Source organism: Schistocerca cancellata, chromosome 10 (genome assembly GCF_023864275.1).
Source record: "Schistocerca cancellata isolate TAMUIC-IGC-003103 chromosome 10, iqSchCanc2.1, whole genome shotgun sequence".
NCBI lineage: Eukaryota > Metazoa > Arthropoda > Insecta > Orthoptera > Acrididae > Schistocerca > Schistocerca cancellata.
The window spans coordinates 225801554-225827221 of record NC_064635.1 but is presented as its reverse complement, the minus strand read 5'-3'; the positions used below and the strand labels follow the sequence as shown (position 1 = coordinate 225827221).

General features: G+C 41.3%; 2 non-coding genes across 2 annotated transcripts; both read right to left on the bottom strand.

The window, feature by feature from the left end:
- Positions 1-1047: 1047 nt before the first annotated feature.
- Positions 1048-1122, bottom strand: Trnal-caa (transfer RNA leucine (anticodon CAA)). The gene has a single exon. It is a non-coding gene; the product is annotated as a tRNA-Leu (tRNA).
- A 1129-nt stretch (positions 1123-2251) lies between these two features.
- On the bottom strand, positions 2252-2326 carry Trnal-caa (transfer RNA leucine (anticodon CAA)). The gene has a single exon. It is a non-coding gene; the product is annotated as a tRNA-Leu (tRNA).
- Positions 2327-25668: the final 23342 nt, after the last annotated feature.

Sequence of the window (25668 nt, the reverse complement as noted above, 5' to 3'; positions counted from 1 at the left end):
ATTTGACAAATTATCAGTAATCCTTTACAAAAGAGCATTTAAATCTAAGTGTGAACTCATAGCATTTAATCCTTGAAATAGTTCTTGGATATTTGCATTCATTTCGTTACAAATTACATGGAAATGTGACTTTACAATCTCTTCAATGAAAACTGTGTGGTTAGTAATGGTTCTTTGCATATTCTTTAATACAATAATTTCATTTGTACTGGACTGTTGCTCAAGAGCTAATATTTTGCCTTTAACTTTCAGTAGATCTCGATTAGTTGAAGTACCAAACACAGTACGGAGGATACTCCCTCCAAAATCAAACCGGGCACATTTATGCCTAATTAAAGGTTTGTGTAGCAAAAGCTTTAAAAACAGTTAATCTCTTCCAGAATGAGGTTTTCACTCTGCAGCGGAGTGTGCGCTGATATGAAACTTCCTGGCAGATTAAAACTGTGTGCCCGACCGAGAGTCGAACTAGGGACCTTTGCCTTTCGCGGGCAAGTGCTCTACCAACTGAGCTACCGAAGCACGACTCACGGCCGGTACTCACAGCTTTACTTCTGCCAGTACCTCGTCTCCTACCTTCCAAACTTTACAGAAGCTCTCCTGCGAACCTTGCAGAACTAGCACTCCTGAAAGAAAGGATATTGCGGAGACATGGCTTAGCCACAGCCTGGGGAATGTTTCCAGAATGAGATTTTCACTCTGCAGCGGAGTGTGCGCTGATATGAAACTTCCTGGCAGATTAAAACTGTGTGCCCGACCGAGACTCGAACTCGGGACCTTTGCCTTTCGCGGGCAAGTGCTCTACCATCTCAGCTACTGAAGCACGACTCACGTCCGGTACTCACAGCTTTACTTCTGCCAGTACCTCGTCTCCTACCTTCCAAACTTTACAGAAGCTCTCCTGCGAACCTTGCAGAACTAGCACTCCTGAAAGAAAGGATATTGCGGAGACATGGCTTAGCCACAGCCTGGGGAATGTTTCCAGAATGAGATTTTCACTCTGCAGCGGAGTGTGCGCTGATATGAAACTTCCTGGCAGATTAAAACTGTGTGCCCGACCGAGACTCGAACTCGGGACCTTTGCCTTTTGCGGGCAAGTGCTCTACCAACTGAGCTACCGAAGCACGACTCACGGCCGGTACTCACAGCTTTACTTCTGCCAGTACCTCGTCTCCTACCTTCCAAACTTTACAGAAGCTCTCCTGCGAACCTTGCAGAACTAGCTCTCCTGAAAGAAAGGATATTGCGGAGACATGGCTTAGCCACAGCCTGGGGAATGTTTCCAGAATGAGATTTTCACTCTGCAGCGGAGTGTGCGCTGATATGAAACTTCCTGGCAGATTAAAACTGTGTGCCCGACCGAGACTCGAACTCGGGACCTTTGCCTTTCGCGGGCAAGTGCTCTACCAACTGAGCTACCGAAGCACGACTCACGTCTGGTACTCACAGCTTTACTTCTGCCAGTACCTCGTCTCCTACCTTCCAAACTTTACAGAAGCTCTCCTGCGAACCTTGCAGAACTAGCACTCCTGAAAGAAAGGATATTGCGGAGACATGGCTTAGCCACAGCCTGGGGGATGTTTCCAAAATGAGATTTTCACTCTGCAGCGGAGTGTGCGCTGATATGAAACTTCCTGGCAGATTAAAACTGTGTGCCCGACCGAGACTCGAACTCGGGACCTTTGCCTTTCGCGGGCAAGTGCTCTACCAACTGAGCTACCGAAGCACGACTCACGGCCGGTACTCACAGCTTTACTTCTGCCAGTACCTCGTCTCCTACCTTCCAAACTTTACAGAAGCTCTCCTGCGAACCTTGCAGAACTAGCACTCCTGAAAGAAAGGATATTGCGGAGACATGGCTTAGCCACAGCCTGGGGAATGTTTCCAGAATGAGATTTTCACTCTGCAGCGGAGTGTGCGCTGATATGAAACTTCCTGGCAGATTAAAACTGTGTGCCCGACCGAGACTCGAACTCAGGACCTTTGCCTTTCGCGGGCAAGTGCTCTACCATCTCAGCTACTGAAGCACGACTCACGTCCGGTACTCACAGCTTTACTTCTGCCAGTACCTCGTCTCCTACCTTCCAAACTTTACAGAAGCTCTCCTGCGAACCTTGCAGAACTAGCACTCCTGAAAGAAAGGATATTGCGGAGACATGGCTTAGCCACAGCCTGGGGAATGTTTCCAGAATGAGATTTTCACTCTGCAGCGGAGAGTGCGCTGATATGAAACTTCCTGGCACATTAAAACTGTGTGCCCGACCGAGACTCGAACTCGGGACCTTTGCCTTTTGCGGGCAAGTGCTCTACCAACTGAGCTACCGAAGCACGACTCACGGCCGGTACTCACAGCTTTACTTCTGCCAGTACCTCGTCTCCTACCTTCCAAACTTTACAGAAGCTCTCCTGCGAACCTTGCAGAACTAGCACTCCTGAAAGAAAGGATATTGCGGAGACATGGCTTAGCCACAGCCGGAGGAATGTTTCCAGAATGAGATTTTCACTCTGCAGCGGAGTGTGCGCTGATATGAAACTTCCTGGCAGATTAAAACTGTGTGCCCGACCGAGACTCGAACTCGGGACCTTTGCCTTTCGCGGGCAAGTGCTCTACCAACTGAGCTACCGAAGCACGACCCACGTCTGGTACTCACAGCTTTACTTCTGCCAGTACCTCGTCTCCTACCTTCCAAACTTTACAGAAGCTCTCCTGCGAACCTTGCAGAACTAGCACTCCTGAAAGAAAGGATATTGCGGAGACATGGCTTAGCCACAGCCTGGGGGATGTTTCCAAAATGAGATTTTCACTCTGCAGCGGAGTGTGCGCTGATATGAAACTTCCTGGCAGATTAAAACTGTGTGCCCGACCGAGACTCGAACTCGGGACCTTTGCCTTTCGCGGGCAAGTGCTCTACCAACTGAGCTACCGAAGCACGACTCACGGCCGGTACTCACAGCTTTACTTCTGCCAGTACCTCGTCTCCTACCGGCCGTGAGTCGTGCTTCGGTAGCTCAGTTGGTAGAGCACTTGCCCGCGAAAGGCAAAGGTCCCGAGTTCGAGTCTCGGTCGGGCACACAGTTTTAATCTGCCAGGAAGTTTCAGTTAATCTCTTGTTCATAATTAGCAAATGTAGACTCTGCCTGCAATTTGGCTGTGATCCAGTTATTATACCAAGATGTACTCATTTCCAAAATTGTATCATTATTCTTAACAGAACGAATTAGATCAATTTGCTTCTTTACAGAATTGAACTGTTGCTGGATTTCACTCAGATGGTACTTGAGTACAAGTTTTGCGTTACTTGTTGGAACTACCGTGTCTGATTGTGGTTCAAACAAAACACCTGTACTCTGTGGTACTATTACTACAGCAATTGGTAGAATATGCCATCATAGTAAACATTAGAATAAAAATTAATATGGTTAATTAGTTCTAAATACTAGAGTTAACAATGAACATAAAATAAATGAGTTTCTTGTGGTAACCTGTGGAATGAAAGGTTTAGTTCCGCTTGTGCACTCGTCTAATAGCTTCAGTACTAAATTTTCACAACACATTCACATAAGCACATGGCTGAAATAAACACACGCATTGCACTCTCACACACTACACACTTTTACGCAGATTGTAGGGGTGTCTGGAACAGGATCGTTCAGAGCATGGCGATGCCTCGGCCTCGAAGTCTGGACTGTGACCTCACGATTCTCGCTTCCTGGGTTTGAGAACAGCAGGTCTGCCTCTCGGTCAGTCCTCGTTGTCCTGCGATGCTACAGGAAATCTACCCAGAAATGGCTTTACGTTATTAACGTGAACAACAATCGAAGGAAAGAGCAGTTGGAGCTTAAGAGTGACAGGCGACATCTCCAAGATTGGATAGGGTCCCTTCCAAAACTTCTTAAACTTCTCGAGTTGACTCTTCTTTAACACCACGTTGCTCAGATACACAAGATCTCCAACTCGATACTGTGGCACTGCTGCTTGGTGGTTGTGTTGTCTTGCTTGTTGAAGACAGGATTGATGATTCCGCTGTTTCACTCCCCTCCATGCTTCCTTTAGTTTGCATGCTAGATCCCTTGTGTGTTCATTGCTGATTCCAGCAGTAGATCATACAAAAGTCCAAGGGTGAATGCATTCTTTTTCCATAGACGATCTCATACGGACTTAGGCCAGTTGAGCTGTGCATTTTGGCCTTGTAAAAACTTACTAAGTATGGTAAACAGACATCCCAATTGTCGTTTTTGCTACCCACATAATGGCTAACCATTTTAATAATTGTTCTGTGGACTAGCTCAACATTTCCATTTCCTTCAGGGTGCGCTGGTGTAGTCCTTAACTGAGTTATTTGCATGAGCTTACAAGTCTGTTTAAGTAACTCACTCATAAAATTCGTTCCTTGATCACTTAATGGTGATCCAAACTTAAGAACACATTCTTTTACAAAAACTTAAGCTATAATCTCAGCACTCTGATCAGATATCGGTATCATGAGAAGGTATCTAAAGAAATCACTGAACATTGTCGATATGTATGTGTTTCCATCTTTAGTCTTAGGCAACGATCCTATGACATCTAGTCCTACTCGTTCAAATGGTTCACTTGTCTCTGGCAGTTCTTGCAATGGTGCTCTATTTTTTCCTACATTATTCCGTCTGGTACAGGGATCACATTGTGAAACAAACTTGAAAACAGCTTTTCTGCTCGGCCACCAAAACTATTGAGCTATTTTGATGTTTGTTGCTTTTTTACCGCAATTTCCTGATAACAAAGAATCGTGTTGTTCTCTCATGATTTGCTCTTTCATACTTTCTGGGATAACTAGGCGGTTTCCTTTACTAGTGATTTTGTACAATAATCCGCCTATTTCGACAAAACGTTGATCATTTTTCCATAATTTGCATTGTGGATCTTCTTCTTGAGCTGCCTTTAACTCTTCTTCTCAACTTTTGGTGACACAAACATTGACTTTTTGGCTCATTGCATCAGCAGTCACATGTTGTTTACCAGGTCGGTGAATAACCTTAAATTGGTACTCACTCACAAGCTCCTTCTCAGTAGTAGTAGTATAATTACATTCTGCTTTGTTTAATTGTCTGGAAGCAAATGAGATTGGATGTTCATGACCATCAAATTCTTGAGACAAGACTGCACTTATGGCAAAATTGGATGCACCTGTTGAAAGCATAAAAGACTTACTGAAATCTGGATAGGCTAATACTGGGGCTGTGGTTAGAGCAGTTTTAAGTTTTTCCATTTCCTTTTAGCATTCTGTTGACCAATTAAATGTGGCTCCTTTCTTCAGTAGCTGTGTCATTTGACGTGCTATATTCACATAACCGCCTATAAATAGTCTGTAGAAATTTGACAATCCCAAGAATGATTGTATTTCTTTCAGATTCTGTGGTTCAGGAAAACTCTTTACATAATTTTTAACATTTTTATGCAGCGACAGCAACTGATATTGTTTATATAAGAATATACAGCCTACAGTTGCAGGTTAACTTTATCGTTTACCTAGTTTTCAACGTTAGTAATAACGTCTTCTTCAGAATCTGCAAGAAGTTAATATTATAATGTGCTAGTAAATTATATTAGATATGGTCATCCTACGTGTAGTACTTACATAAAATATTATTTAAATGTTTGCCTAAAACAAGCCATGTCCTAAGTCAACTTTATAAAACTTGATGCATAACCATAAGGTTTTGTCACATCTATTACACAATCTGTAGCAAATTCACTTTTAGCCTGTCACACGACGACGCCCATACAACGGGCTTAAAGTGAATTTGCTACAGATTGTGTAATAGATGTGACAAAACCTTATGGTTATGCATCAAGTTTTATAAAGTTGACTTAGGACATGGCTTGTTTTAGGCAAACATTTAAATAATATTTTATGTAAGTACTACACGTAGGATGACCATATCTAATATAATTTACTAGCACATTACAATATTAACTTTTTGTAGGTTCTGAAGAAGACGTTATTACTAATGTTGAAACCTAGGTAAACGATAAAGTTAACCTGCACCTGTAGGCTGTATATTCTTATATAAACAATATCAGTTGCTGTCGCTGCATAAAAATGTTAAAAATTATGAAATTCGTGCCAGCCGAAGCCTAGAAAGCAGCTAGTAAGTATGTAGATGTTATGCATAAGATCTGCAAAACAGGTATGGCCATCACTTTTATTAAACAATGTAAATTTTGCAACGTAATCCTAGAATTTGTTAAAGGTTTTTTAAACAGTAAAATGTGCAATAAGTCGCCTAGTCTTAAATGGAAATTGATACACCAAATATTAGTTGAAAGAACGGCGGAACTTTACACGAAAAAAGATAACCTCAACGCTGAAGCATATGATCTCGCAATTATTTTTGTCTAAAACCTTTAGAGATAACTACAATTTTCAGATAGATGGGTTCTGGTTACATGTCAACTTATGGTTAGATAATCGTAAAATGGAAATTGCTCAATGACATGACAAAAAGTTAAAGAAATTAGTTAGTTGAGTTAATTCCGGTGTATCCCAAAATGCGCGCAAAAGGGAGGCTGTCCAGTCTGTGTTTCATCAACACGTTGTAAATAAAACAGACATCATTTTCACAGAGGACGAAAATAAATTGTTAAGCAAAGGCTTCAAATATAATATAGAACCTAGTTTGACCCCTCAAAATCTTGGGAAGATGGTAGTGGATCTTAAGGTTGGCCTTGATAGCGGTAAAGCAGATAAAAGTATCCAAACGAGACTTGCTTACGATGCTTGTAAAATAATACAAAAAGAGTGTCTAGGTAGTAATACGTTCACAAAAGATATGTTCAATGTTAAAAACATCAACGAAAAACTAAGAAATAATGAAGGCCTAATAACTAAGGCCGATAAGGGGAACACGATTATCATTTCTACAAAAAAAGAATATATTCAGAAAACGGAAATGTTCACAAAAAATTATCCACCAAAGAAACTGATGAGCTAATGTTACTTCTTAGAACGGCTCTTAAATACAATTATTTTTCATTCAATAAAAAATTATATTCACAGCCATGTGGCCTAGCTATGGGGAGTCCACTTGCATGTATCATGTCTAAAATTTGTATAAATTCTCTGGAATTGGTTTTTTTTCCGAAATTACCCAGAATTAGTGAACATCATCATCTTTTATGTGAGATACGTAGATGACATTCTTCTACTGGTTAATAACTCTCCAGAAGGAATAAAGGAAATTTTCGCAATGTTTAACAGTCTACATGAAAAAATAAAATTCACACAAGAATTGGAATCAGCTGATAGATCACTAAATTATCTTGATTTAATGTTGACTATTAAAGATGCTAAAATAGAGTTCAACATATTCAGGAAGGCAACTTATTCATACAACATCATCCCGGCCAATTCAACCCACCCCCAAGCGCATGAAATGGCGTTCTTCTATTCTAGTACCCATGGGGAGATTTCTATCGCATTGTCTGATGTCAACCTCGAAAAAGAATTACAAATTCTCGAGAGTATTGCACAGAATAATGGCTATGATCCAAAGATAGTGAGGCAATTATATCATAAGAAAACGTGAAAAAGGACAGCGACTTTAGTAAACACAAATACTCAAACCCAAGATCAGACCAAGAAATGGTTGTCGGTTCCTTATATAGGTAACGTCTCCTACAAGATAGGGCGCCTGTTGAAAAATTCAGGTTTTAAAATTTCCTTCTCAACGAGTAATAGTTTAAAGCGAAATTTGGTTGATACCCTTGAGAAAGACATTGATAAGTCAGCGAAATCAGTTGTATATAAGATTATGTGTGATGATTGCCCATGTTATTACATAGGTCAAACTGGCAGAGCTATACCAGTAAGGTTTAAGGAACATCTTCCAATAAAGGGCGTAGGAACATGGGGGTCAGCCTTTGTGGAACATCTGGTGCAAATGGCTCATACTCCTAAACCTTTACGTGACAGAGAGCTACTACATCATGAAGTTAAGGGCTATAGACGCGACACGCTTGAGGAACTACAAATTTATGCACACCTAATTACCGATAGAGGCAATTTACTGAACGATCAACTGTATCTAAAAAATAGGGCATACTTCGAAGGCTTCCAGCCTATATTAGGTTTACAATAATTCATAATGCATGTGACCATTACAGTTTCTGTAATAATAGAACCTTTCCTACAGGTGTTCATACGAGATTTGTTGATCAGTTTATATGGCTCTGTAGTAGAATGTAAAACTTAATCATGCTGGATACTGTAATTAACTTACAATAGTAAAGTATAAAATTAATTCATAGCAAAAATGTTTTCAGACGCGTGCGTAATAAGAGTTTGATTCTATACGTCTCGCGCATGCGCGCCACCCTCTGTGAGACAGACCGCGAAGCCCTCGTGGTCTGCAGTCTCTAGTCACACGACGAGGCCCATACAACGGGCTTAAAGTGAATTTGCTACAGATTGTGTAATAGATGTGACAAAACCTTATGGTTATGCATCAAGTTTTATAAAGTTGACTTAGGACATGGCTTGTTTTAGGCAAACATTTAAATAATATTTTATGTAAGTACTACACGTAGGATGACCATATCTAATATAATTTACTAGCACATTATAATATTAACTTTTTGCAGGTTCTGAAGAAGATGTTATTACTAACGTTGAAATCTAGATAAACGATAAAGTTAACCTGCAACTGTAGGCTGTATATTCTTATATAAATTCTTTATATCTTCAATTAATTTTGGATCGGGTCGAATACTTTCACTGGTTATAACGTGACCAAGGTAGTTAACTTTACTTTGTGCAAAATGACATTTATCTGTTGATAAAGACAGGTTTGCACTTCTCATAACGCTCAAAAACAGCTTGTAGTCTCTCAGTATGCTGCTTCATGTTTTCACCAAATATTATTACATCATCAAGGTAAACAAGTGCTTGTGTTGTGGTGATCCCTCGTAAAACTGAATCCATCAGGCATTGAAATGTAGCTGAAGCATTACAAAGTACAAATGGCATATGGAGATACTTGTGTACTCATGTTGCAGTTACAAGGGAAGTTTTTGCTTTATCATCTGGATGCACTGTTAACTGGTGATAACCACTTGTTATGTGACGTACTGAAAAAATTCGACATCTCCCCAAATAAACCAAGGTTTCCACTAAATTTCGTAAGGGGTAAATGTCGGGTGTTATCACAACATTCAAAGATTGGTAATCAACACCAAAACGGAACTGTGGTTCTCCAGAAATTGATTTCTTCTTTACAGTTACAACAGGCGAACACCACGGTGGGCCTGAAGGATCTCTTGGTTTTATAATTCTGGCTTCTAACAGTTCTTTAACCATGTCTTCTACCAACTCTCTTTGACTGAATGGTATTGCGTACGGTTTCTGTGCGGTTGGGGCTGCATTCCCTGTATGAATACGATGCTGAACTAAATGAGTGACAGGTAAATATGCATGCTCTGGGAATAAATCTGCATACTCCAACAAAACAGGCACTAAAACCTTCTGTTCATTAGCTGTCAAATGTTCTATCTTCTTCCAAATCTTGGTGCTACAGTTGATTATTAACTTCGTCTCCTCGTTGCAATTTTGTGGTACTCTTACGAAAATGTGTGTTTATAACGGCAGCGTTTGTGACCTCGTCTGGAATCTGTATTACGTCACTTTTACTTACGCTCGTCACTTCAGTAACTTTCTTTCCTCGTGGCAAAACAACATCCTCATGCTCATATTCGTTATTGTAACCGGGACTTCTGCGACATTCTGTCTCACCATTGTAGTGACACGTACACTTCTAGCAACATAACAATGCTTTGTATCCAGTAACTCACTTTTATCAGATCGTTCAATTAATAACAAAGTTCCTTCCTTACATCGGGGTGACTTCACTTCAACATAGACTGTGTTTCCTGCTCCCTTGGGAATTTGCTTAGGCTGATCAATTTGAACATCGACTCGGACGGTTTGAACCGATGCATCGTTTGGGCGGTCCATTCACGCAACAGCAGTATTGCTGTTCCTTTGAGTACAATATGAAGAAAGATTTTCTAGATTGCAGTTGCTACAGCCTAATCTGATCTTTCTTTCTGCGACAAATATCTCTGCCTCATTAGCGGACAATAAATCAAATCCAAACACACCATTGTAACACGTTTCGTTATTTGAAACTACTTGCGCCCTGGCTGTGTATTTATCTTTATCTTCATTTTCACATTCATCTTGGCCTTGGCCAATAATTAATTCTACCTCAACTTCTCCATAGCTGCATAGTTTTTCTCCATTTAATCCTTGCACTTTTAATAGCGGCGGTTTCAATTTATCCCGTTTGTCTACGCAAAACCACATTAATGAGGTCTGTGCTCCTTTGTCAATAAGTAGTTTGATGTTTCTCCCACGATATACAGCACCTACCACGAAGTTATTTTTGGTCTGATTTTTGCTGGAACTGACAGGAATCACTGTCTCTGGCAAGGGGTGGACGGAGTGGTGGCCCATACGTCCCCGTACTCGTATAAAGATCTGGCAGATTGTCTGTTATTCGCATTACCTTTCCTCTTGTTGCTACAGTCTCTCGAAACATCCTGCATCCCACAATGATAGCAGATTCAGTCCTCTTTACAATCCTTACACTTGTGACCCAGCTTATTGCTGTAGCATTGTACTGCTGTGTTGAAATCTCTGCGCTCTTGTTTCTGCATCTCATTTGGTCATCTTAATGCTTCAACGAAACCAACAGCTGATTCTACTGCTTCCTGAAACGATTTACATTGTGCCAATCTTAACAGCTTTGCTTACTTCCTCTCTGTTCAACCCATGAATACATGAGTCCAAGGCTCTCTGGTCATCTTCGAACAACTGAATGCGATTTTCATTTTCATCTTCTACTAACTCTTATGTTTGAGGGTTGATGTTTCGAATTCTGTCGGCAAACTGCTCGGCAGATTCATCGTGTCACATTTGCAAACTGTAAAGCTGCTCTCTGTAAAATCTGAACAACAACCTTCCTAAACTCACTGTAATCTTCTGTTTTCACGCAAGTAGGCTCTATGCTAATGAAATCTTGTGCTGCTCAGTGAATTCTTAATTTGGCAACCACTAGCTTATTGGAATCTGCCCATAACCCTAACAGGGCAGCACCTTCAAGTTTATGAAAAAGCACTTCACATCACCTTCGGGTTTCCCGCTAAACGCTGGTACTGATGGCAATAATGAAAAATTCTTTATTGTAGTTGTGCTTGTAGTGCATGAAATATCATTTGACAATTCTTTCGGAATGGTTATTCTCACTTCTTTCTGTTTTTAACTGCCGAATCTCTTCTCGCAGTTCATTAATAACAGTTTGTAGATCGACAATGTTATTCTGACTTAATTGTGGCATTTCATCTAATTTAACGCCAATGAGTCACTCGAGTGTAAAATAAAAACCAGTCACTCCTTTTTGTATTCTATCCAAACTGGAGTAGACCAACCTGAATTCCACCATCGGATGTCCTCGCGTAGTCGGAAGATGTTCATGCTGCTGCAGCTCGAAGTTCACGTTGTGCTGCACCTCTTCAGGACTGTAGATTTTCCAAAATTATACCCATTTCTGATACCACTTCTATAAGGAGGTTGTTTGTGTTGTTGTCCCCGGATGATAATTACACGAAATTTTTGTCACGATTTGTAAGCAGTGGGTCTTCGAGGTACAGGAAAAAGCGAACACAGAGAAGTAAGTTTAAACAGTTTATTAACAAAAGACTGATTATAGAATATGTACAGTACGCACACCCATCATCACTGTGTCTGACATCCTAACTCCGGCTAATTACGGTCGTATTGAAAGGCTCCGTGGTGAGCTAAGAAAAGAGACATATTCGCGCCTGAGGCCACTCTAGTTATATGGCGCGCTGCGGACTGTGCCAGTGGCTTACTCTTGTGTGGCGCACTATGGCCGCAGGCACGTCTACTGACCGAGCAAATTGTCAGCCTTCCGAGATAGGTCGGAAACCCTTACAAGTGCGTGTGAATGCTCTATGATCGTTTCTCTTATGTCAGAACCTTCCTGGTACTGACTCCAGACATTGGAATAATACTTTAGAATTGATAGCACAATTAATTTACGTGAAATGTTTCAAATTCCATCCATCTGGGGCTCCATCGTGTGTAAACCACACTTTTCTTATTAACCACCTCCTATGCCACAGCAACGCTCATGTGTTAGTTTACAGTGATAAGGGTTGCTACCATCCTCGACATGCATGCATTTGGAGAGATCTTGTGCACTTAGACGGGCGCCGTGGGTAAGCGTAGTGTGGAACAGTCTTGGCTGAACAGTAGTTACACACATGGCTCACTCTGTTCCTTCACGAGACGTGGAATGTAGTGGGTATTGGACCCTCATACTTGTGGTCAGTTGCAGACTAAATTGGCGACCGTGCCACAGGGAGAATTAGTCTGCGACTATGCGTGGGGATCTTGTCATTCTCTGACTTTAACCTATGAATGCGAGAATGCTTTATGCCTCCCATCCATAAAGTCTGCACTATGGTCAATGTGCTGGAAATATGTAGATAACCTAACCGCATCCGTATAGGACTCTGGTATACTTTGGTGTATGTGTCCAGTGAATGTACGGCACAGTCATCTATCTACATTCATAATCTGATGTAAAGTACTTGCAAAGTAGTGGAGGAGGAGTGGTTTAGCGCTCTCTCTCTCTCTCTCTCTCTCACACACACACACACACACACACACTCTCTCTCTCTCACTCTCTCTCTCTCTGTCATCCTTTCAGCAGTGGTACATTTAGTTCCTGAGATATCTTCAAGTTATGTATGTGTCAGTATTCCACAACACCAGAGGTAATAACTCCTGAAACAGTTCGTGTTCAATGGCAAAGGGTATATGCACACCAGGGATGGGAAGGATTAAGGCCGCGGGTATTTCCAATGTGACAGGAAGTGCTTAGCAGCTACCGCGTGACAGTGCCGTAGGCTGGTGTGCTCCCTGGCTGTGCCATAAGCTGGCACGTTATCTCTCCCAGTGGGGCATGGAGATTCTGGGGTGAACGTCTTGCCTCTTGCTCTTTGGAAGACGGTCTGAGTGGACTTTTATCAAATGATCTACAGTCACAGCACACGCATTTATCAGTACGAATTGCGAAGCGTAACTTAGCCCCATCCTGCTATCATAGATGAGTCCTTTTCCCACCAATTTCGAGGCAAAAAATGTCCATCCTATTTGGCAGCCCAGCACAGACTGAATCCTTTTCCCACTAGTTTCCTGATAGGGGACGGTTGAGGAGGGGGGCTAGGTTAGTGGAGGTAGCCCAATCGACAGGTGCGCTCAAATTTGAACTTCCCTCCACGATGACACTGCAACATTGCTTCATCTATGGTCGCCATCTTGGATTCGCCATCTCGAATAAATTTGCAAGAATGCAGTGTGTGGTGATGCCGCCCTTACGGGGCAGCGGAGCTCGTCCGCATCTGTATCGTGAAGTTGCCACTGCAGCTTTTTTACGTACTCTTAGCCGGTAGATGCAAAGATAACCTAGAATCATTCAAACACCTATTACAAGAGCTAGAATACCATGCGAGTGACCGCCAAACAAACAGTGGGCAATCCACACGGAATAATTATAGGCCACTCCTGCGCGATAACCGTTGCGGACGTAGTAGAATGAGGAGAGACCACTCACAGTGGGAAGACCGAGGTGATAATCGCCAAAGCCTCCCTAAACAACTGGCATCACAATGGTGGCAGTGATGGGAATGCTGACACGAGGAACAATAGACACGATGAATGTAACGCACAGAACAGCAACAGAACCAGCTACAGTAAACCAGACCATTTCCCCAATGACTGTGGTGAGCAACAAAGCTGCAAAGTGGCTCCAGGGCTTAACACTAAAATAAGGTCAGTCAGTCCCCACCACAATCGGCCAAACGACAAACTGCACGTGCACCGATAACACTTGTCATATGTGGAGGGCGTCATCACTAGCCACAACATACCGGAAACGTGCAGTGTACAGCTTGTTGTTAAGATATTTGTAGTTAATTCATCATCTTATTTTTGTAGGTTTCAACTCCAATCAAAATTAACGTCTTGCTCTCTTTGCTCATTATTCATTAGGTACTATGTGGAATTTTTCTTGTTAATTTTGGAACATTATAACCAGTTGCTCTTAGCCACGCATGCAAGCCATTGTTCTGCTCTACCTCTGTTCAAACATGTGGACTCGGGGTGATATATCTTCTCAGTTCAGTCTGATTTAATTCACTGGTGATCTCACGAGTGTAGTATAATTCAACAGTTTTCTGAAACTTCGCTAATTTTGATTTCAGTTCTCAATCTAGTTTCCACATGTCTCTTGTCTCAGCATGTGTTAAGTATGGATCTGAGAGCCTTAAGTTTGCAGATCGAGTCACTCAATAATGTCTCCTGTGCAGTTTGCTTAGCTATTCTAAAGTTTATCACTCATGTTATGCAGAATTTTTGTTTGTGACAACCATGTGTTCGCATATTGTGAGAATCTTTACATGTCACAGTTGCTGATTCCCTTGGTAAAACATCAAAATTAGTTTCAGAATCTGTATTACTTCAGTGGGGGGGGGGGGGGGGGGGGGGGGGGGCAGGGGGGTGCATATGTTAAAATTCAGGAGTAAGTAAGAAACATGTATTTTTTGTGTTTTCTCCACAAAAAAATTCCTGTCTGAGATACAGGCCTCCAAAGATGAGTTCTAGATATTTTGTTGGATGCTTCGAAAAAAAATCTGAGACCATCCAGCGAGTTCTGTGTTTTTGTGAGGAATTTGCCAGTCGACACAGTTGTAGTATGTTTTGTGAAATGGACTGTTTGAAATGTCTTCTGTCTGAGGCCACAGGAGAGTGAAACGTGCTGACCATTTGCATATCCATAAAAGACTGATATATAAGACAAACAAAAAAAAAAACAGACCTTTTTCAGGTTGGGAATAAGTGTTCTCATTTGAAGACTCTTGTTTCAAAGTGAATATGTTTCCAGTGATGACTTTCTGTATTCTAAATGTTTTGACAGAATAACAACGATGACAGTATCTGAACAAGGTGAAACCTCCCATGGTGCAGTTGATGTAGACTTTGCATCAATAGAGGAATAATTAAATACCCCGAATCAGTCAACTACAGAGGTAGGCGTTAGTCCTGTTAAGAAACCGTGGTCAGTGAAGTCGAGTCATAAGCTCTATGCATCACGAAAGTGCAGACAAATTACTAAAGCTGTGGATGAATACTCTACAGCAAAACTGACCACACTTTTCAAAGTAGAAATTCTATTTTCAGAAGAAAATGAACCAAAGCATTCTTGCACCTCTTGCTAGGAATTTTTCACAAATACCAATCCAGTTGTTGAATATTGTGCAGCCTGCAGGTGCAAGTTTTAACTATTATTCTAGAGACATTTTCAAGGAAAACAATTTTGAATCATGTTCCATCAGTATCAAAAGTACATGGTAGACAAATCAAGAAAAGGTCTTTGGAATACCAGATCCCTATTATGGTCAACCTGTAGAAGCACCTCAAGTTCAAATCGTGCAGTCATTTTATCTGGAAGATAAAGGGGACTGTTCTCGCCAGAGTGCCAACAAAAAAGACGCTAACTGTAACAGTTGAAGGTCAAAAAGTTGTGAGAGTGAAGAGGTACATGACTTGCAACATTAAAGGAACTTTTGCAATTTATAAGAGCAACTATGCAACTTCACATATTGAAAGATCAAAATTTAATCTAAGTGGGCAGTTCCACACCCACCTAGAGATGTTTGTTTATGTGTGTACTGGGCGAATTTTGAACTTTGTGTGGTAACATTGAAGAACGTACTGGAGCATGTGACATATGCCATCTTGATTGGGCATGTGAAGTCATTAGTGGTCTGTGACGTAAAGCGAGAGACTGTTTGTTTCAAGAATGTGGTGACTGCCCTGGAACAGGATGACTGTCTTTACAGACACTTGATCTGGAAGTAGTAGCAGATAACACTGCAGAAATTACATATGCGATTTGGGAGGAAAATAAACTAATTAAGAAAACTGTTGCCTTTGGCAGATTCATTGATGAACTAAATGGTCAGTGAAAGTAGCAACACACCAGCATTTGAAGAAATTGCAACAACACATTGCAGAAGTGAAAGGGTGTGTACAGGCTGAAGAACTATGTTTAGTGCTTCACTGTGATTTTGCTGAGAACTGGTCTGTGATTCTCCCACAAGAAGTATAAGGGTATCATTGAAGTACTGACCAGGTTTCAGTTTTTACAGGAGTGACATTTTTTCAAAACAAGACCACAAGTGTTGCAGTTATAAGTGATGACACAGGACATGACTCAGCACATGCTTTGCTAGCAATGTGCAAAATTCTTCAACTGCAAACAGGGGCAGAGAAGATCACCATTATTTCTGATGGTGCTCGTAGTCATTTTAAAAATTGTTACCAGCTGTTTGAATTAAGTTGCTTGTGCCAACTGACTGGACATACAGTGCTACTGGTCACAGGAAGGGGCCTTGTGATGGTGTAGGAGGACTGCTGAAGCACCATGCTACAACAAAACATAATCTTTCCAGACTAAATACAGCTGATGCCCATGATTTTATGAGAGTCATGAAATCGTACACATCCACAGCCCTCATTCTTTTATCCAAAGAGGAAATCGAAGAGTTCTATTGCAGAAAAAAGAGGAATGGTCCAAAAAAACTACAATTGTGAAAGGAATTCAGAAGACACATTTTTGGACTCGAAGTGATTGGCGAACTCATATTGCTCACACTTTAAAGAATAAGCGAGAAGAAATTTCGTTTGTTTGGCCAACGCATCAGAAAAAGCAGGATAATATTCAGATTCACAACTTGAGAAGTGTTTGTGGCATGTGTGACTCGTGGATTGGAGAGATTATAGACACCATTTATGAGTTAAATGAAACTGTAGTGAACTTTATGCTACCATATGGACCAGCTGCTGGATACACAGTATGAGTGTGCACGAAATTTAATAATGAGTGTCAGGAAGTGCTTCCTTTACTGTTATAATGAACCAGAGGAGGAAATCTATGTAAGCAAGATAAATAATGCAAAAGAGACAATGTGTGTTGTGTCTGCATCTCCAATCAGTTACTGAGAAAACAGGAATTGAAAGATCTCCTAAGTGTTACTGTTGAAAACAAGCTGCAAAAGGCGCTTGTGTGTGAAATTATAAATCCTTAAAGAAGAAGCTGCTGATACAAAATCCATAACTAAGGTTCATCAATTGATAGAATAAAGAAGAAAGTGAACACAACATGGCGATGAGAAATAATATTCTAGCCCTATCTTTCTATAAATTGTGACTATTTAGCGTCAGTTGAATGTTGTATGTGTGGTGATATTGTATCAAAATGTATTAGGCTATGTTCAGCAACACACAGATGGTATCATACATCATGTTTCGCTCGACTGGAACTAGGAAACGTATCTTGTGATTGTGAAAAATACCCTGCCGGTCACGAGACAGCAGTGCAAAAATGTGGTAACGGTTTGGAAGTCAACATGATAGATGTACTGCAACAGGACCTTGCAGGAATTACAGCATATGCTGAAAAGTTGAATCACATGGTACAACGTTTATCAGAAACTTGTGAAGAAACAGACTCAAAAGTATATATCCACTGCAGTTCAGGTAACAAAAACTACTAACAGAATGAGATTTTCACTCTGCAGTGGAGTGTGCGCTGACATGAAACTTCCTGGCAGATTAAAACTGTGTGCTGGACCGAGACTCGAACTCGGGACCTTTGCCTTTCGCGGGTAAGTGCTCTATCGACTGAGCTACCCAAGCACGACTCATGCCCCGTCCTCACAGCTTTACTTCTGCCGGTACCTCGTCTCCTATCTTCCAAACTTTTCAGAAGCTTCCAGAATGAGATTTTCACTCTGCAGCGGAGTGTGCGCTGATATGAAACTTCCTGGCAGATTAAAACTGTGTGCCCGACCGAGACTCGAACTCGGGACCTTTGCCTTTCGCGGGCAAGTGCTCTACCAACTGAGCTACTGAAGCACGACTCACGGCCGGTACTCACAGCTTTACTTCTGCCAGTACCTCGTCTCCTACCTTCCAAACTTTACAGAAGCTCTCCTGCGAACCTTGCAGAAAGAAAGGATATTGCGGAGACATGGCTTAGCCACAGCCTGCGGGATGTTTCCAGAATGAGATTTTCACTCTGCAGCGGAGTGTGCGCTGACATGAAACTTCCTGGCAGATTAAAACTGTGTGCTGGACCGAGACTCGAACTCGGGACCTTTGCCTTTCGCGGGCAAGTGCTCTATCGACTGAGCTACCCAAGCACGACTCATGCCCCGTCCTCACAGCTTTACTTCTGCCGGTACCTCGTCTCCTATCTTCCAAACTTTTCAGAAGCTTCCAGAATGAGATTTTCACTCTGCAGCGGAGTGTGCGCTGATATGAAACTTCCTGGCAGATTAAAACTGTGTGCCCGACCGAGACTCGAACTCGGGACCTTTGCCTTTCGCGGGCAAGTGCTCTACCAACTGAGCTACCGAAGCACGACTCACGGCCGGTACTCACAGCTTTACTTCTGCCAGTACCTCGTCTCCTACCTTCCAAACTTTACAGAAGCTCTCCTGCGAACCTTGCAGAACTAGCACTCCTGAAAGAAAGGATATTGCGGAGACATGGCTTAGCCACAGCCTGGGGGATGTTTCCAGAATGAGATTTTCACTCTGCAGCGGAGTGTGCGCTGATATGAAACTTCCTGGCAGATTAAAACTGTGTGCTGGACCGAGACTCGAACTCGGGACCTTTGCCTTTCGCGGGCAAGTGCTCTATCGACTGAGCTACCCAAGCACGACTCATGCCCCGTCCTCACAGCTTTACTTCTGCCGGTACCTCGTCTCCTATCTTCCAAACTTTTCAGAAGCTTCCAGAATGAGATTTTCACTCTGCAGCGGAGTGTGCGCTGATATGAAACTTCCTGGCAGATTAAAACTGTGTGCCCGACCGAGACTCGAACTCGGGACCTTTGCCTTTCGCGGGCAAGTGCTCTACCAACTGAGCTACCGAAGCACGACTCACGGCCGGTACTCACAGCTTTACTTCTGCCAGTACCTCGTCTCCTACCTTCCAAACTTTACAGAAGCTCTCCTGCGAACCTTGCAGAACTAGCACTCCTGAAAGAAAGGATATTGCGGAGACATGGCTTAGCCACAGCCTGGGGGATGTTTCCAGAATGAGATTTTCACTCTGCAGCGGAGTGTGCGCTGATATGAAACTTCCTGGCAGATTAAAACTGTGTGCCCGACCGAGACTCCAACTCGGGACCTTTGCCTTTCGCGGGCAAGTGCTCTACCAACTGAGCTACCGAAGCACGACTCACGGCCGGTACTCACAGCTTTACTTCTGCCAGTACCTCGTCTCCTACCTTCCAAACTTTACAGAAGCTCTCCTGCGAACCTTGCAGAACTAGCACTCCTGCATGTTGATCAACAATTAAACTGGGATAAACATATTAGGATGCTTGGGAAAAGAATTAGCACAGCATGCTACGCCTTACAAATATTAGTCACTGTGTGCAATAGTTCATTCCAGAGAATCACATACTTTGCACACATACATTCTATAGTAAGTTACGGCATAACATTCTGGGGTGCACGTGCCCAAAATGTGAAATATGTGTTCAGATTGCAAAAACGAGTAAACGAGCTATCGGAATTATGAGCAAGAGTCACAAAAGAGCACACTGCAATGAGCTATTTAAAAAGTGGGGTATTCTGACTATCCCAAGTGAATATATCTTGCAAACTACAGTTTTTACTCACAAAAATATTGAGCAATACTTAGCAAACAGCTGCATACATGATCACCAAATCAGAAACAGTAATTGCTTGCACCTAGACAGAATGAATAAAACTAAAACCCAAATCACTGTGTTTTACCAAGGTGTCAAGATATACAATAAATTGCCAAAAGAAATCAAAAGCATAAAGGAACTCTGTAAATTTAAAGTATTCCTTAAAGAATATTTATTAAAAAATAATTTTTACTCGATTAGATAATTCATGCAGTATAAAATTGGCATAAATAAATAATCAGGTTAATCAATTATAAAGTGGACATTCTAGATTGTAATTTACGCATACAAGTATTACAGGTGACTTGTGAAATATTTCTTTTGATTGAAGCAGGTTCTTCAGCATTATGTAATTCAGTGATAAATTGTGTGTGTAATATACATATATGTATTATGAATTTATTATATATAGCTTGTATTTCATTACTTTATATGACAAAATAATGTACATATGTATGTATAATGACATCCATACAAAAAAATTTGTTTACGGATGAATAAATAAATAAATGAAAGGTTTCCAGCTGAAGGACAGCAGCAACGTAACATCATCAGTGCTCACTTCCTGTTCACAGTGTTTTGAAGATTGTAAGTGCTCCAGTTCCTATTGATTCAACAGGAAGGCATAACTCTATATCAAAGAAAGATGCTGAAGCAGTGGAACACATTTTTAGTTCATTGTCTGGATAATTTCAGTATAAAACAGAGTGCACAGAAGTTGTATAACTTGAAACCTTTGGACCTTTCACATACATTTTGGAACTATTAAAATGTTTGAAAAAGATTCTCTTTCTCAGTTTACGAAACTAAAATTATGTTAAATAAGGCTAGGTCTTGATTTTTATAAGTCTGTTATGTGATAATGTGGTAATAAAACAGGTTTTATGCATGGCAAAAACTTCAGTTTTTTATAAAACCTGTTCAAAGTGGAAGCTCTTCTTTTCAGGGAATGTAGAACTATGCTGTACTTATCAATAGAAAAAAATCAAAATTTTATGGATTGGAATATAAAAAAAAAATTCCATGAATTATAACTGTTGCAGAGATACAGCATTTTAAAATGTTTTCCAAAATTCACAGCTTCAAAATGGTACGCACAGTGTCATCTTTGGATGGCTGTATCTCAGAGCAGAAACTTTTTGGAGAAAACAAAAAATGTGTTCCTTACTCAGTCCTTCATTTTTAACATATGCTAAATTCAATTACATCTGAGACTATGAAGGTAATATTTTTTCCTAGCCTGCCTGAATTGATATGGACTATGCCAAGCATTATATGGAATTTTTCTTGTTAATTTTGGAACATTATAACCAGTTGCTCTTAGCCACGCATGCAATCCTTTATTCTGCTCTACCTGTTCAAGCACATGGACTCATGATATATCTCCTCAGTTCAGTCATATTTAGTTTGTAGGTGATCTCACGAGTATAGTATAATTCAACAGATTTCTGAAACTTGTAGGTGATCTCACGAGTATAGTATAATTCAACAGATTTCTGAAACTTAGCTAATTTCGATTTCATTTCGCAATCTAGATTCCACATGCCTCTGTTGTCTCTGCACACGTTAAGTTTGGATCTGAGAGCCTTAAGTTTGCAGATCGTGTCTCTCAGTAATGTATCCTGTCCAATTTGCGTAGCTTCGCATCAAATGCATCAATTTCTTTTTAGGTAATGTCACAGCACTCATTATCTGAGGCATATTTGTTTCCATGTTCAGTGAAGTAGCATTATGCCTTGAAGGCTCTAAATTAACAGTGTTCTTAGGTTTTGGGATGAAAGATATTAAGTAAGTAATATCTGGTAAAACAAGTAAGTTTTACATTATCTGTCAGGAGCTCCTTTGAAATCTTTCTTCTTCTTCTTATTATTTTTTACATGTGTTGCCTTTTTGTGTCCTCTTACCAGTTTGACAAGTATGTTTGCTTTGATTCATGAGGATATTTATGGCTTCAAACAAAGAAAAGAAAAAAAAGGTGGTGACAATGCAGGCTGCAAATTTAGTTAATACAGTGGTTTGAGTTAAATCTGCTGTTCATCTTTCAGTAGAGAGGTCAAGCCTTTTGGTGGTGTTTCAATATTTGTAAAAATAGGTAATAATTACAGCCCCATAGATGTAAGTTCTTGAAGTGTTGAAGGTGGCACTGAAATTCCTGTGATTAACTGTAGATGGAAAAGGAAATATATAACTGTTGGTGTACACTGACCTCCATCTGCAAGTATACATATCTTTCTAGTTAATCTCGATGAGATGCTTGTAGGGAGAGATAGTGAATACTGTGGGTAAATTTGCTGATACATGTTCTGTTAGAACTTCAAGTTTAACACATATATTTCGGAACGACACAACAACACATATAAGTCACAGAGTAAGTTGACATGCGTACTCGTTAGCATTCGAATAAGCACTGAGTCCCAGTCTAGCGGCTGCTGCTCGGCTGGCCGCTTAGGTGGCGCAGCTGCTGCATGGCTGGCAGACAGCGCCGCACGTAGAGGACGCGCGTAATTGCGCGGCGGCACTTTGAATGACCGGCGAGTCACAACATGTTCTCCGTCTGGTGAAACCTTACGTAACAGAAATAAATCTTTACTGTAAAGAAGGGCGAGTGGTGCCCATCCAGATCTACCATTGTGGATATGTAATACAGGGTACCCAGGGTTCTGTACTGGGATACCTTCTTTTCTTAATTTATGTAACGACATAAAATACTGGTCTTCAAATTGAAAGATAATTCTGTGCATGGATACTACATCTATTGCGTGCAAGCATAAGGATCATGAGCAACTACAAATACTGTGGAACTTTATTACTGCATGTATGAAATAATTCAGTACTTCAGTGACAGTCATCTCATTGTCAGCATTAAGATAACAGCAGCAATGGATTTTAACCCCACTAGATTGAAATTCAGTTGCGCATTGGAACTGGTATTGCCATCAAAGAAAACAATATAAAAATTCTGGGAATAACAATACTGGGATACATGTGTTCACTCTCTGGCAGGCAAACTGGCTTAAAATATATTTGCAATAAATGTGCAGAGCAAATACTGAAACACTACCCATGTACTACAGTGTGCTTACCATGTGGTAATGAATTCCTGTATAAACTACGGAAAAGAAGTATGAGATGTCACAACATAAGCAAACCTTCATAAGCTTTTAAAGTTACAGAAGAAGGCTGTAAGAATATTTTGTGATGTAAAACCAAGAGACTCATACTTTGGGTCTAGTCCCGAAAGTTGGGATATTAACTGTTGTAAACGTGTACACTGATCACCTATCACATTATGACCACCTACCTAATAGCCAGTACGATCACGTTCGGAACAGATAACACCGCGACGCATCACGGTACGGAAGCAGTGGCCTCAGTAGGTTACTGGAGGGAATTGTCACCACACACGCACACACACGTCACCTATTTCCTGAACTTTCAGGGAGAGCGACGAAGAGATCTGACGCCACATTCAATCGCACCCCAGATGAGTTCGACTGAGTTCAGATATGGCTAGTTACGGGGCCAACACATCAATTGGAACTCACCACTGTGTTCCTCAAGCCACTCCATCACACTCCTCGCATTGTGACACGGCACACTACCTTGTTGAAAAATGCCTCTGCCGTCAGGAAATGTGACCGTCACGAAGGAGTGTACGTGTGCAACCAGTGTACGATACTTCTTTGTCATCACGGTGCAATGCTCGAGCTCCACTGAACCCACAGATGCCCACGTGAATGTTTCCAGAGCATAATGAAACCACCTCCAGCTTTTCTGTCTCTCACAGTACTGGTATCATGGAGCTGTTCCCCTGGAGGACGACGGATTTGCGCTTTCCAGTAGGCACGACGAAGAAGATGGCGGGAATTATCAAACCGTGCTACATCTACATCTTCTCCGCTAGCCACCAAGCGGTGTGTGGTGGAGGGCGCAATTCTTGCCCAAGTCATATTTCCCCCCCTCTGTTCCACTCGTGGATCACACGAAGGAAAAACGACTGCCTGAATGCTCCAGTACGAGCTCTAATTTCCCTTATCTTTTACTGGTGATCATTGTGCAATTTGAAAGTTGGTGGTAATAATATGTGCTCTACATCCTTGGCGAAGATCGAATTTAGGAATTTAGTGAGCAGCCCCTACCGTTTAGTGCATCGTCTATCTGCAAGTGTATCCCACTTCAAACTTTCTATGAGTCGCGATGGCTAATGTACCAGTCATGAATCTTGCCACTCTTCTTTGCACCTTCTCAATCTCTTGAATCAGACCCAACTGGTAAGGGTCCCATACAGACAAACAGTACTCTAAGACTGGACAAACTAACGTATTGTAAGCAACTTCCTTCGTTGAAGGACTGCATCGCTTCAGGATTCTACCAATAAACCGCAATATAGAGTTCGCCTTGCCCGTTACTTGTGTTATCTTGTTATTGCATTTGAGATCATTTCGAATAGTCACACCCAGATACTTGACGGATGTTACTGCTTCCAAAGACTGGGCATTTATTTTGTACACACACATTAATGGGGATTTTTGTCTTGTTATATGAAGTAGGTTACACTTACTAATATTGAGAGATAACTGCCAGTCATTACACCACACCTGTATTTTCTGCAAATCCTCATTAATTTGTTCACAACTTTCGTGTGATACTACTTTCCTGTAGGCTACAGCATAATAGGCAAACAGTCTAATGCAACTGTCAATACCATCAAACAGATAGTTTATGTAAATCGTAAAAAGCAGTGGACCTGTTATACTGCCCTGGGGCACACCTGAAGTTACGCTTGTTTCTGTTGAAGTAACTCCATTCAGGACGACATACTGCTCCCTGTCTGTTAGAAAACTTTCTATCCAGCCACATATGTCATCGGATAGACCGTAAGTGCGCACTTTTTGGAGCAAGCAACAGTGCGGAACTGAGTCGAATGCCTTTCAATAGTTGAGAAATATGGCATCAACCTGAGAGCCGGTATCTAGAGCCTGTTGCATATCATGCACAAAGAGGGCCAGCTGTGTCTCGCATGACCGCTGCTCCCTAAAACCCTGCTGGTTTCTGCAGGTGAGCCTCTCAGAGTCTAGAAAGGTCACTATGTCTGAACACAAAACATGTTCCACGATTCTACAACAGTCGATGTCAATAAAATTGGCCGGTAATTATGTGCACCCAATTTTCTACCCTTTTTATAGATTGCTATGACCTGGGCATTCTTCCAGTCCCGTGGAACTTTCCGCTGTTCCAATAATCTCTGATAGATGATGGATAAGAATGGTGCTATATTTGTAGTATAGTCAACATATAATCTTATGGGGACACCTTCTGGGCCAGATGCCTTCCTGGTGTCTAAGGATCTTAACTGTTTTACAATCTCAGATACCCTTAACACTATGTCAGCCATCTGTGCATTTGTTCGATAATTGAAAGGGGGAATGGTGCTGCAGTCCTGTACCGTAATCGAGTTTTTGAAAGCTAGGTTTAGAATTTCGGCCTTCTGTTTATCATCATCCGTTACATTACCTGTACTGTCAGCAAGAGAAGGTATTGAGTTATTTGTAGTGTTCATAGATTTTACGTACGACCAACGTTTTTTGGAGTTATTTTTAGAATCTGCAGATAAAATATTACTTTCAAATTCGTTAAAAGAACCTGTCATTGAGTTTTTGACAGCTGCTTTCATTTCGCGTAATTTCTGTTTGTCAGTGGGGCAGTGACTACGTTTAAAACGACTGTGCAAAATTCTCTGCTTTCTCAGCAACTTCCTAATATGTTTGTTGTACCAAGTTGGATCCTTTCCCTCCCCTATATTTTTGCTAGGCACAT